Consider the following 14,701-nt stretch of genomic DNA (forward strand, 5'->3'; position numbering starts at 1 on the left):
ACTACCACACTGGGGGCTTGGCTTATGCAGGACACCCTGCATTTTCTTTCAATATCTTTCAGTGCAAATTCCCTTCCAACTCTAATAAATAAATGAATAAATAAACAAATAAGGTGAAAGTCCTCTCCCATCTGCGTCGTGTGGCTGCTCTTGGGAGACTTAGCACAGAAGGTGCCGCTTTTACCAGCCCGGCCGAGGCTGAACGTCGAGCCCAAGGCGGGACAGGAGTTCGCCCGTGAGGGAGAAATGGCTCCCGGGCATAAGAAACTGAGGCCCAGCGACGTGCAAGAAAGCAAAAAAAAAAAAAAAAAAAAAAGAACTTCCAGTTTTCCGTGTGCTCCTAGTTACTGTTTAACATCCCCACCCACGTTTCAGTTTGTTTAGTAAATCGATCTGAAAGCTCCGGCGCTGGGCCCCGTCGCCATTAAAGCCAGGTTCCTATTTTTGTTTTCTCCCCTCACGCCCCCTCAGGGATAGACAGATTGCCTTCGGTGGCCGGGCGAACGAAAGCCGAGGCCCGCCGGGGAAACGGAGGCGGGAGGGCGCGCGGACGTGCTCCTCTGAGGCGCCTCCGAGCTGACTCGCAGCCGCTTCACCCGCCAGGTAAGTTTTTATTTCCGCCGGCGCCTCTAGAAAGACGCGAGCTCTTGGCTGCCTTCGCGCCGGCGCCTTTGCCTTGCCCGGAACTACGAGGCCTTTCTGGTCCCAGCTGGGAGCCGGAGGAGCCCTCCGGTGTCTCTCGCCGCCGGGGCTGCTACCGTGTCGAGGCGAGGAAGTAGCGAGAGCGACGGCTTCGCACAAGTCGAGAGGTCACCACGCCGCCGCCTTGCCTACCCAGGGCCTCCCGCCCCTCAAAACGGCGGGACTGCAGCCTCCCTATTAGGGAACGAAGGCAGCCGGCTCTTGCTTCCCTTTATGGCTAGTAGGGGCTGAATCCACTTCTCTCTCCGAAAATCCCCGCCTTTTCATAAGAAAAGAAGTTATAACGAGCTTGGATTTAAAACAAGTTTTGGGAGACCTCCCTTGTCCCCTGCCCGATAACTGGAGCCCTTTTAAAAAATCCTACTTCCGGTGGGATGGGTTTCAGAGTAGACTTGATTGTCATAAAATAATAAATATTATATTATGAAAGAGTAGTAGATGCTTGGAACAAACTTACAACAGACATAGTTGGTAAAAGCACAGTAACATGCCTAGGATAAACATATCTTTTCTAAGATAAAATACAGGAAATAGTATAAGGGCAGACTAGATGGACCATGAGGTCTTTTTCTGCCCTCAATCTATGTTTCTAGGTTTCTATGTCACTGTAAAATCATGTATATAAGGAAATTGGTATGTCCTCTACTGGTGCAATCCATAATGGGGCAAATATATAAGGCAACAGGAATAGTATAGAGAATTGTTAAGGAGAGGTTCATTAAAAACCAACCTAACTTGGACAGCTTCCTCAAGAGTGCAGAGATTTCTGGTTATTCCCAGGGCGTTTCCCCAACACATTGTAAATTCCACTGTGGTTAGGAAAGAATATACAGTTATGCTTGCCTCTACCTGAGAGGTAAGGGGCAGATCCTGCAACAAAATGTTAAGGAAATTTGGTGCCTCTTAGTGTTCTGGTATGCATTGTCCTGGCCCTGCCTTGGGCCATGTTTTCAGAGGTGGGCTCAATTGTTGTATATCTATTTCATTTCCTGAGTTGACCAAATGCTGCTTGGGTATTATAGCAGGTATAATCCTGCCTTATTTAGGGCAAAGAGGTCTAAATAAAATACAGACACTGTCACTGATATACTGTATTTTTCAAAGTATAAGACGCACCAGAGTATAGTTTTGAGGGACGAAAACAAGGGGGGGGGGAATCTGCCTGTGCCTCTCAGCAATTTGCCTCCGAGGAAACAGTACAGATGATACACACTGTTTTCTGTGTATTTCTGTGCATGTGTGCCTGACCCATAGAAATAGAAAAGGATTGGAGAAATGTACATTATGGCAGCATGTTAATGCCAGAAAGTTTTCTTAAACATAGTCCACTAACTCCTCCCAATTATTTAAACATATCTATTTGAAACATGACTAAGCCTGGGTTTAACTCAGCTGCCTTAATCTTAATACCAAACAGGACACTGTTACATTTCAGATTATATTTGTACAGATGCTGTTAAAATTGATGTGGCTTTCTTGAGGTATACATTATTCTCTGCTATTTAAAAGAAGATACAATAGCACTGGGCCTCTTCAGGTCAAGTATTTATTTTAAAAAGTTTCATTTTGTTAAGTTGTCTAGAACAGTGGTCCCCAACGTTTTTTCCACCAGGGACCAGTTTCAGCAAGACAATTTTTCTATGGCCTGGTAGGGGCGGAAAGGGGTGTGGTTGGGGGCGGGATTAAGCATGGGGGTGCTGGTCCTCCCCGCCCCTCTTTCCCGCCATTGCCCTGTGGCCGGCAGAACCTGCGGCCCAAGCCCTCTTGCCCGGCAAGAGGTGAAGCGCTGGAGGGAGGGGGTCAGGCCGGCCCTCCTGCCTCCCCCCCAGCCAAAAACACAAAGGCGTGCCGCAGCAGAAGCCAAAAGAGGCTTGAACCTCCCGGTCCTTCCCGCCCCTCTGTCCCATCCATCACCCTGTGGCTGGCAGAACCTGCCTCCCAAGGCCTCTTGCCTGGCAGGAGGCGAAGCGCTGGAGGGAGGGGGCGGCAACAGGAGGGCCGGCAGCTGCTGACTCTGGGGACTGGTGCAACATGCCCCGCGGCCCAGTACTGGTCCGCGGCCCGGTGGTTGGGGACCCCGGGTCTAGAACAATAATAAAACTGTCTTTAAAAAATAGGTCTAATAATTTGAATATTCTATAGACTTTTATTGTTATCGACGTACTTCCTTGCATACAGTTTCAGCAACTGATTAGCACAAGTAAATAAAATTCTGCCTCTGCCTTTCCCTCCCAGCAATTTGCTTCCTTGAAGTTTTAGTTTCACTTTCATTTTAGCATGTAATCCTGCCTGCAGCCTCAGTCAGCTGCTGGTTGGGAGGCTGATAATCAGTTGCTTTTGCTAATCAGGCTCTGCGTTGTTTGTTGTAAGGAGGTAAATTTGTGGGAGGCAGATGCCAAAGGGTGGGGATGGCTGGATGGGGCTACTTTCGATATATAAGATGCACCCAAGTTTTTCCCCTCTTTGGGGTAAAAAGGTGCGTCATATACTCTGCAAAATATGATACTAAATTTTATACAATTATACTCTGTAAGCTACCTTGAGTCACCATGAGCGGATAGATGCAGTATAAATTCAATAAATAAACAGACAAAAATAAAGAAAGAAAAAAGAAAAGAAAAAAGTGAGATATCATTACATTTGGTGGATTTAAACTATCCAAAATAAAACCCATTTTTTAAAAGATTATTTTAATATGTAGATCTTTTAGTGTTTGATTAATTCTTCCAACTTACTTCATATACATGACAGCACATTTGCACAAAGCCTCCTTGCTGTCTGATTATCGTTTTAAAAAGCAGTTATATAAAGCAGTCTTATATTTAAAACAATAACTAATTAAATTGTTTTCCACCATACAGAACTGCCTTAAGGCCAAAGTAGCTGATTATTCAAATCAGTATATTTCACTACCTCCCACTCACAACTTGGTTACATTTATTTCCCTAGCACTGTGTAATGGAGTGAGCTCCTGTTACTTTTCCCAGCTTCTACCAACTTAACAGTTCAAAAACCATTAAAAAAGCAAGTAGAAAAATAGGAGCCACTTTGGTGGGATGGTAATAGTACTCTGTGCGCCTTCAGTGTTTCGTCATGTCAGCCACATGACCACGGAGACATCTTTGACCAGTGCAGGCTCTTCGGCTTAAAAACAGATCAGCACTGCTCCTAGAGACAGAAACAACTAGCATTCATAAACGGGGGAACCTTTACCTTAATGTTGAATTAACATTATGTAATCTAAAGCCATCGCTATCCACAGGACCAGATGGATTATATGCTTTTTTCCTAAAAAAAACCTTGCTACTACTCTAGCTGAACCTTTGTATACAATTTTTGAATTGTCATTTCGAACTAATTCTCTGCCTGTTCTATAGTCATCAGCTATAGTTATATCAATCTTTAAAAAGAGTGACTCTAGTTCAATTGAAAATTATAGAGCAATCTCTTTGTGCTATGTTACATGCAAAGTTATATAATCAATTATAAACCAATCCATCATTTACCACTTAGAGGCAAACAACAGTTTGGCTTTAGGAAAAACTCATCCTGTAATTTACAACTTTTGCACTGTAAAAACATCTGGACTAAATGTCTTGATCAAGGTAAAGCTATACATACATGATAATCTGTTATTTAAATTAAAGTCTTATTACATTTATGGACATTTGCACAAGTGGATTGTTGCTTTCCTGTCTAATAGACTGCAGAAAATCAAAATATAGAACTCGTTGTCTAATCCACGATCAATTAAGAGTAGTGTTATGCAAGGCAGTGTTTTAGGTACTATGTTGCAACTGGTCTCATACTTTTCTTGCTCTATATCAAGAACTTATGTGATCAACTTAAAATCAGTTGCATCTTCTTTGCCGGTGATGTAAAATTATTCAGTACTACAGATAATTCTGTTGTTTTGCAAGTCCATAATGTCAGTTGTGGGGAGGCTGTTTTGAATGTTTTATTGATCATCACATTCTCTTTTTCTCTTCTTTCTCTTGTTGCTTTTTTGAAAATGTGTTTAAAGGGATTTAAGATGGAAAACACTTAGAATGTTCTTTTGCAACCTGCTTCATGCTTCCCATAATTCCTTGGTCACCCTGCAGCTTTGAGAAAGGGGACAAAAAACCCACATGGTTTAGATGCTGTGTTCATTGCTTACTACTTGCTATCCTGTCTCTTTCTTCCTGTCTCACAGATGCACAACAGCTCTGCCTGAAGCACACCTTATACACATTTAAAAAAAATCAAGCGTAGGACAAGATCCCAGTGCACCTACTTTTTCCCCCAGAACATTGTCTTTCATTTTTGTGTCTTGTAGAATTGGAAAACAGAACCATTTCTCTCTTTTCCCCAATGTTCATCAGACTTGATTAGGGATAACAAAGTAGAAATTGTCTTTCCTCATTTAACACTGAGTAAACGTGGAAGTACTGGTCTGCCTTCAAATTAACAGAAAGAAAGGTTGCATTTTCCACTAAGGGATGAAATCCCAAGTGATATATAGAGGGAAAGAAGCTATTGGCCAGTGTTGGCTATTATTATTGCTCTTCAAGATAGGTTGGACCACAATCTCTCAACTTCAGCAACTTTAAGGTATGTGGACTTCAATACCCAGAATTCTCCAGGCAGAATTCTAGAAGTTAAACTTCATTGTGTTGGACTGTAACTTCTGTCTGTTCAGTCTGCAGGGTATGATGGAAATTTTAATCCCATGTGTTTTGTTGATGCCAGATTGCTGAAAGTGTCAATACTTTACACTACTATCAAACCTCAAAATAGCAGAAACCATGCCGTCAATTTTTTAGTAGCATGGTCAAAAGACCATAGTCTCTGAGGGTTCCAGAAGAAACTTGGAAGGTATAGCACTCCCATTTTGGCATTTGACCAATGTGATTCTATAAGGTATAGAAGTTAAAGCCCCTTAGCTAATTCAATAAACTATGGTTCAGTTGCAAGACATTAATCTGTTACACATAAAACACAACTATTATGAAAGCAGTCTCATTAGAACATTTCATTCCTAATTTTGGAGTATTTTATTTATAAAATTTCTATGTACTTTTTAATGCTATTCTCTAGCATTAGTAGGAATAGCAGTCTGGACAGTAGTACTGAATTTCTTTTGATTCTTCAAGTATATTTAAACCATTATCCTGTTTTTGTTTTCTTCTGTGGATTACTTTCAGTGTATCGCCTGTAGAAATAAGCTCAGTTCCATTGAGAGGGATTTATTTCCATGTAGTAAGGAACCATTTTATTGAAGAGTCTAACAGTACAATGTTGGGAAATGAGCAAATTCCAGAGAATTTAATGTGATTTAAATTTATTATACCCAATATACTCAGTGGACATATCGGAGATTCAACAGGTTTTAGTGGATAGTGGGGAACAGAATTATGGTGCAGAACATGCAAGGATAAAATACATACAAACAGGTTATGGTTTTTGAACCATCTAGATTTTGGGAGTTGGTCTTTATTTTAAAACCATATTAAATCTTTTTTTAGACTTAAACTACAGTTTTGGAGTTTCCTGGTTCAGTACAATGAAAAAAAAACTGTTTTAAAGAGAGCTTTAAAGATGTTCCTTACATTGGCACACAGGAGGAATGTTTTAACCATGAATTTAATCAGTTCACATTTTGTTTCTTTATTGAGGTCCCCAGGTGGACTTAGGCAAACCATTATCTTGAAGCCTCTTTCTCCATTCTTTAGTATGGAAGAAGATAATGGTTTATTTCACAGGGTTGCATTACATTTAGAAGTGTGTTGAATTCTTGAAAGGCAGTAATAACATGCCATACTGCTGTAATTTCATAGTTGCTGTTCAAGAAACTCACTCAGAACACTTTTTTTTTTAAAAAAAAGGCTTTTTTCTTGTTTTATTTTTTTTTACTCATGGATTCCTGAAACAGAATTCCTGCGATAAAGGAAAGTTTCTGTTGATTTTCAGAGCAGATGATGTTACACTGGCATATATATACCTTTAATTGAGACTTTCTGTTTTTAACAAGGCTTCCTTTCCCCTTCTATCTAGCTATGTAATTTTATAACAGTTATGAAATGTTCAGGTTTTATTTCCCTATCAAGGAAGTATTTTCTTATTAACTGTCTTAGTAGTAAATGGGAGGTTTCTGGATAAAAGCTATATGGTAGCAGGGAAATAAACAAACAACCTCTGATCCATTGCTAACATCTGGTGGTCATCTGGATTTTTTATGATTGATAAACCTATGTCTAGTAGTTTTAGAGAGTAGATATTTTAAAGACTGGCATAGCATTTTAATACTGAATAGTGAACCAAAGAAATAAATGTATGTATATGATTTCTTTGGGTGTGGCTAAATGTAATGTGCAAACCCAGCACTGCTTTTTTTTAAAATAGGTTTTGAAATTCTACACATGATGCTATAATCAATAAAGCTTGCTTATAAAAACTCTAGTTTAGCATGTTGTGAGAACTACATAGTATCAGAAATAGAAAAGATGGGTTATGGATCTTTTTTCTTCTAGATTGCTCAGGGTTGGATGGGTGCGTGCATGCGCGCCCCTCCGCAGCAATAAAAAAAATAGCTTCTGCACATGCACAGAAGCAAAATCCAAGATAGCAGCGCCACAGACTTGACTTCATGACATCATCACCACTTTACTGCCGGTTCTAGAGAACCAGTTAGAACCTGTAGGACTCCACATCTGGGAAACAGTTGAAAGAAAACCTAGCATAGATTAATGCAGAGGATGCCATTTTCTTTCTGCTACAGAGATTTTGTGCCTTCTTTCCATCCTTATTTATGATTTTTTCCCCATTAATTTCTTTTCTATCCCAAATTGATCACATTACTGTTGAATTTTGACATCAGGATCTCAGAGGACTTTGGAATTGGAAACTAGGGCTGGGGTTTTTGTATTTCTTTTAAAAAAAAGAAATGCAGGCCCTTTGAATGTTTGCACCAAACATTTTTTCCTGACTTCCAGGAAGTGTTGCCTATCTTAATTCTGCACAGCACTGAAGTCTTTGCCTATAGATGTATTGCTGCAAATTTTTATCCCAGTGCATTTACTCCCAGGTAAATGTGTATTTAAATACCACCAGAGTATCTAATTCCAAATCCTAGTCAATTCAATAATTTTGCATCCAAATAAAATTCATAAGGTTACATGGAATGGAATTTTGTAACAATTATATTAAAGCTATATACTAAAATTATGCTGAAAAGCTGTTGCTTTCCCATGTTCTGAACTAGTGTTTTTGAAGGTCCAGAAAGAGTTGTAAAGCATTTAGTATTTCTAAAAATGCATTTAATTGTTGCATAATTTTATTACAAATCATAATCTATGGATTAGATATACTGTATAGAGCATATAGGTAGTATTAATTGTGTTCCCATTTTTAATTGTGACAACATTACTAGAAAATATGTTCATGGAAAGTTTGGCAAGGGAATCACAATGAGATATTGAGTGACATGCCATAAATGCTCATGTGTTCATAAAAACATACAGAAAAGAAATCAGATTTGATCTGAAAATAGTAAAAAATAATGTTCAAGATACATTGATGTAACTGCAGAAATGCTAATTCATTGATGTGATTTCTTTATAGAGTAAATGTGGTTTGTTTAACATGTTTCGAAATAAATCTACACTTGTGCCTGTTGATTGGGAGAATATTTCTCTTCTACATAGGTAACCAATTGAATGCAAAAATAATAGGGGTTTGCAAATTGGTTGCCAAAGGCAATGAGAATAATATATGATGGAAGTAAAGCATGTGAGGATAAATGAAATACTTAGTGAAAACACCGATAAAATAAAAAGACAGGCATGTGTTATATCATTTGGTTGTTTAATGTATTTATAGAAAAAATGTAAAGAATGCTTGTGATGACATTAGACACATTAGTTGGAAATGCAAAAAATATGCAAACATTTTTATGTAGACAATTTTGTGGTGCTGATGAAGAACCCAAATGATTTGCAGTAAGATTAGATAATATAACAACAAGTAAGAATTTGAAAATTAATATGGGAAAGACCAAGAGATTTGTGCTGGCAGGAAAAATGAAATGAAAGATTGCAGGTTAGATGATTATGATTATTATTATTATTACTACTAATAACAATAATAATAATAATAATAATAATAATAATAATAGAAGAGCAAACAGAAAAACATGCAGACTCAATGTTTATTAAGATGGGAAAATGATGGAAACATTTTATAAAATAAAAAATGTAATTTTTTGTAAGGGAAGTTTCTTGAAAGTGAAAATTATAGTGTTGTTTTGCTTGCTTTGTTATATGTCCTTAGGAGTTTGGGTAAAGAGAAGCAGAAAGTAAGCTGAATGTGGCAGAAATGGAATACATAAGATTACTTAAGTATGTACAGAAAAAGAAGAGATAGGGTCAAGAATTCAAAACACAGTAAGCCATCAGTAATTTTAGGGGCCATTGATTGAATATCAATGACTATATATCCAGTCTCCCTTTGAAACCATGCAAACTGGGTACTGTTATCATGTTAACAATGAATATGTATTTGGTGAAAAATAATGGCAGTGTAGAGAATGACTCAGAATTGCAATATTGTAACAGAGGAAGGTGAAACTCGAAAAATTAGAATACAGAGCGAACGTTGCCAAGAGAAAAATGAGAGATATGAGACCGAACAATGCAGAAGAGCTGAAGGCCGTTATTCAAGCATCCTCGTCTTCCAAAACACCTCAGCAGTGCCACAGGCTGATAGCTTCCATGCCACACAGTATTGAGGCAGTAATTGCTGCAAAAGGGGCCCAAACGAAGTGTCGAGTACATATACAGTGGTACCTCTACTTAAGAATGGCTCTACTTAAGCACTTTTCTAGATAATAACTGGGTGTTCAAGATTTTTTCCCCTCTACTTAAGAGCCATTTTCTCCTTAAGAACCCGAGCCTGGAAAAATTTCCCAGGAAATTTGAGAGTGGCACGAAGGCCCGGCCAGTTTCCTGCCATTCCCTCTTTAATCCTGGTCATCTCGGGCTTTTCTGGGCTGCCAGAGGAGCCTTTCAGTGGTGCTTAAGGACGCTTTGGCAGCCCAGAGTGAACGGAGCATTTTCCTTTGTCTGGGCGCTGCCTCAGAGTCCCTCTTTTTTTTTAACCCTTAGTTTTCGATTTTTTTGATTCCCCTCACCTTCTTCAGCAGCGACTGTCCTCCTCTAAGCCTTTATTTCTTTCCTAATGGGTTTGCATGCATTATTTGCTTTTACATTGATTCCTATGGGAAAAATTGCTTTTACTTAAAACGTTTCTACTTAAGAACCTGGTCACAGAACGAATTAAGTTCTTAAGTAGAAGTACCACTGTACATGCTTATACTTCTCAGAGGTCCGATATTGTTCTATGTACAATCCTTTTTTTATTGATCGCATGGGGATTTGGAGTTTTCATGAGCTGTAGCACATAATCATCACAATTATGACAAATCTTGGCTTGAACCATCTTGCCTTACATGTTATGAGTATCTCATATATTACGTTTCACCTTTCAAGTTACATTACTGAAATAAATGAATGTTTGCACGATATTCTAATTTTTCAAGTTTCATCTGCATATGATTTTAAATACATCACTTTTGTCATGTTTTCCTTTACCTTCCTTTGTTCCAAACACAACTCCTGCTGCTGCCGAAGTAATAAATAAATAAATAAGCAAGCAAGCAAGCAAGCAAGCAAGCAAGCAAGCAAGCAAGCAAGCAAGCAAGCAAGCAAGCAAGCAAGCAAGCAAGCAAGCAAGCAAGCAAGCAAGCAAGCAAGCAAGCAAGCAAGCAAGAAAGCAAGAAAGCAAGAAAGCAAGAAAGCAAGAAAGCAAGAAAGCAAGAAAGCAAGAAAGCAAGAAAGCAAGAAAGCAAGAAAGCAAGAAAGCAAGAAAGCAAGAAAGCAAGAAAGCAAGCAAGGCATACACTCCCTATTTTTGTCTATTTTTGCATTTATCTATCTATCTATCTATCTATCTATCTATCTATCTATCTATCTATCTATCTATCTATCTATCTATCTATCTATCTATCTATCGCCACCCCTCTCCAAGGATTTTGTCTGATAATGGAATTTCTACCCAGGTCAAGTGTGTACTCACTACATACTTGTAAAGAACATTATTGTATCAGTGAGCCTGTTTTTTAGTTCTTTTCTAATGATTCTAAGCATTAACTTATGCAAGAGCTGCACATGGGTTGACATTTTCAGTGAGATGTCCACTAACTCAAGGACCCAGTTTCATTAATGTATAGGCAAAATCTGCAATTTTTATGCTAATAGATTATATTTGCCATTTAAAAGTCTACTCACTGGGAGATATCTCTTTGGGCCTCTGCACAATTCCTCTTTTATTATTCCACCTTGAATAGTTTGGTACCATATGCAAATACCCATTCAGCACTCAGGGCTCAACTCTAATTCCAGGTTGCCTATAGGTAACACTTGAACTCAGCCTTCCATCTTGCCTAACTCACCAAGTGAGAATTATCTGTTTATTCCCATTTCTTATTCTATTAGCAAGTGTAGCAGTTAATTTTTACATAAAAAAACCCTTGATATAAGATTCTTCTAATATGACAACTAAAGACAGTTGTCTGTTAGAGAAAATTTCTGGGCAGCCTAGCCCATTTCATAGCTAAAACAAGAGAAAATATGCAGAAATTTGAACTTGAATTTCATGATAAATAGAACTTGTACATGAGAAACACCAAGCTGGAATTTTTTCATAATTCTTGGATTTTTGGGGAAATTGGGTGGATTTGCCTATCAATGGCAACTGGGACTGCTGGATCTGTCATTATATTTTGGTGCACCTGCACCAACACAGTTCCCAATCCCAATTATCATTGGTAAGCCTAAATAGGTAAACAATTGGATCAGAATTTTTTAAAATTTTGTGTGATTCCAACTTTGTGAGAAAGAAGATGACAGCGGTTGACAATCTAGGGTTAGGCCATGGTAGCTAAATTTTCTCAGAGTCTTTATTGAGGAATTTGTCAGGAATCTATTGAAAATCTATTTATACAGTATCTATTGGTTCACTCAGTTAGACATCTCTCTCTTTCATACACACTCTCTCCAGATATATTACTAATAATTTAAACTCCAGTCTATAACATGAAATTTAGGTCAATCTATGATTACAACAAAGAGAGCAGCAAAGAATATGAATGTGTCTGGTGGCATAATAGCAATTGAAAGGTAGGCTTTGGATGCTGAATGGCTTGCTTCACAATGCTTTGACTCACTGATCCCTTAACTTTATTTTTTAATAGTATTAATGGTAATTTTATAGGTTGGTTTGCAGTTTTAAATTATGATTAATTTCTTTCTGACATATTGTTTAAGTGAACCCTTTATAAGAACTTGTCCTTGCATCACAACTGAGCTAAAAAAACAGGTAAAATAAATTCCCTATTATAGTGATGTTAAGCATGAAATAAAAGCAGAGTTGTGTATCCAGTATCTGTTATATGAAGCCAATTCTTGTTGCTACCTGATTTATTGTTCTGATAGCTACTTTATTCCAGTGCTTATGCAGAAGCTTACAGGATGAAAGGATTGTTATTGTTTGGCTGATAGATGAATTCTTCTAGAACATTATCAATGTAACATAAAATGCAGTACTTTAAGCAAAGGAAGGAATACATAGTAGTCTCATTTTATTTGTGTTATATTTTATATTAAAACTTTAAGTTCAATTTGATGAACACCAGATATCCATACTGAACTTTGTAGTACACAAATCTAAGTAAATATTCTCAAGGTCGGGTTATGAATGCATTATTATTGTGAAATACTGATATGATAACATAACTGCCATAATTGACAGGTGGATACATCAAAAGCAAAAAAAACAAGTGTGTTAAATTTTTAGGTATTTTGTAGATATTTTTAAATATAATTCAATTGTGATTGAATCAGGTTTTCACTTTACATTTTATTTCTTTCTTCCTTTTTTTTAAAGTTAAATTCAGGTTGGAATAACACATATAATGTCAAAGCTGAAATCTATCAAACTGAAAGAGCCAGGCTACATTTTCAACCCTTTTCCAATTGTCAATTTAAGTTAATTGAAAGCGAAAGGTCTCGGATTCAGGATTGGGCCATTTAAACACAAGCGTGCTGCTTTCATTTCGTAGAAGGGCAATCTCCCTGCACACACGTATTTTTAAAAGGTTCATTCATAATTCTCCCTTCACACTTCTATTGGAAATGACAGAATTCATTATTTTTGAGCTTCAAACTATTTTCCTCCAACTTGGGTGATGAATTGTATGAGATTTACTTCACAACATGACATGGCAGCCCTTGAGATTTTAAAATACTATGTGCTAGCTGCCTGCCCTTTGTAACTTCTAAGGAGCAAGAGTAAAAGGAACTTTAGACTGTCTTAGGATCTTAGGATGGGTCACAAAATATTTTTAGCCCATCATGCGAATCATCATTTCAGAACCTTCAGCACTAACAGCCAGAAGCTTTTGAGGGACAATGTGTCCACTTTGTCCTGCTTTATTTCGATGGCCATAACGAACTATCCTGTTCTCATTCTTCCCAAATACAGGTAAAACTTGAAAAATCAGAATATTGTGCAAAAGTTCATTTATTCCAGTAATGCAGCTTAAAAGGTGAAATGTAATATACGAGAAAAGCTCATTACATGCAAGGCAAGGTAAATTACATACAAGTTCAAGTCGTGATTTGTCATAATTGTGATGATTAGAGCTACAGCTCATGAAAACCCCAAATCCACCATCACAGAAAATTAGAATATTACATGCGATCAATAAAACAAGGATTGTACATAGAACAATATCGGATCTCTGAAAAGAATAAGCATGCATATCTACTTAGTACTTGGCTTGGGCCCTTTCTGCAGCAATTGCTGCCCCAATGCAGCATGGCATGGAAGCTGTGGCACTGCTAATGTGTTATGGAAAACCAGGAGGCTTCAATAGTGGCATTCAGCTCTTCTGCATTGTTTGGTTGCATGTCTCTCATCTTTCTCTTGGCAATGCCTCATAGATTCTTTATGGGATTCAGGTCAGGCGAGTTTGCTGGCCAATCAAGTACAGTAATCCTATGATCATTGAAGCAAGTTTTAATGTTTTTGGCAGTGTGAGCAGGTGCCAAGTCCTGCTGGAAAATTTAAGTCACCATCCCCATAAAGCTTGGCTGTGGAAGGAAGAATGAAGTACTCCCAACATCTCCTGGTAGATGGCTGCATTGACTCTGGACTTAATAAAGCACAGTGGACCAACACCAGCAGATGACATGACTCCCCAAATCAACACAGACTGGAAACTTTTGCATCTTATTTGGAAACCAATGACCCAGAGTATGGAGAAAGAATGCAGGTGCACACATAGCAAGATGCTTGAAGTCTAGTGTGAAGTTTCCACAGGGAACTTCCTCATAGGTTTTGGATCCATTTATATTGCCTTATCAACCAGTTTTGGAATGTTTCAATTCTACAAAAGAATTAAAAACATCTTACTTTACTTTCATGGCTATAGGTTTGTTCTTCTTATTTTTTCCTTAGGTTTGCATTCTACCTTTTTGACAGTCTGAAATTTGATGACTCCTTATGTGCCAAGGGTTTTTCCACCAACAAACCAAACAAACCTTTTCCACCAAGTTTCTTCCTCTACCTCCCTGTTTATCACATACACATATATTTGAAAGTGGGAAATATATACGTTGCAAAGTTTCACAGCCCCTGCTTTCTTATTAATTTTATTTTAGAAAATAAAATGATGAAAGTCTGAAATTAAGTTTAGATATGTGAAGAAAAAAGACCAAGATGAATAGAAGGTAAGAAAAAGTGTTTGGTTGGAATAGGGACTAAAAACTATGGCAGGGAGCTTACTAATAAATTGAGGCTTGCATGATTATGTTTATGATTAAATGATTATGACATCCATTCTATGAATAAACAAGGCCAGAACAGATCACTCACAATATCATCTCAACATTCCAAATGT

General features: G+C 37.9%; 1 protein-coding gene across 1 annotated transcript in view; it reads left to right on the forward strand.

Moving 5' to 3' along the window:
• The first annotated feature begins 399 nt into the window (after positions 1-399).
• The window catches only part of HNF4G (hepatocyte nuclear factor 4 gamma), a 72,746-nt gene continuing 58,444 nt past the window's right edge, over positions 400-14,701 (forward strand). The window contains exon 1 of the mRNA XM_070747944.1: positions 400-603. The gene's annotated coding sequence lies outside the window, so the exon portion shown is untranslated. The remainder of the gene's footprint in view (positions 604-14,701) is intronic.

This window comes from Erythrolamprus reginae, chromosome 3 (assembly GCF_031021105.1).
Source record: "Erythrolamprus reginae isolate rEryReg1 chromosome 3, rEryReg1.hap1, whole genome shotgun sequence".
Classification (NCBI taxonomy): domain Eukaryota; kingdom Metazoa; phylum Chordata; class Lepidosauria; order Squamata; family Dipsadidae; genus Erythrolamprus; species Erythrolamprus reginae.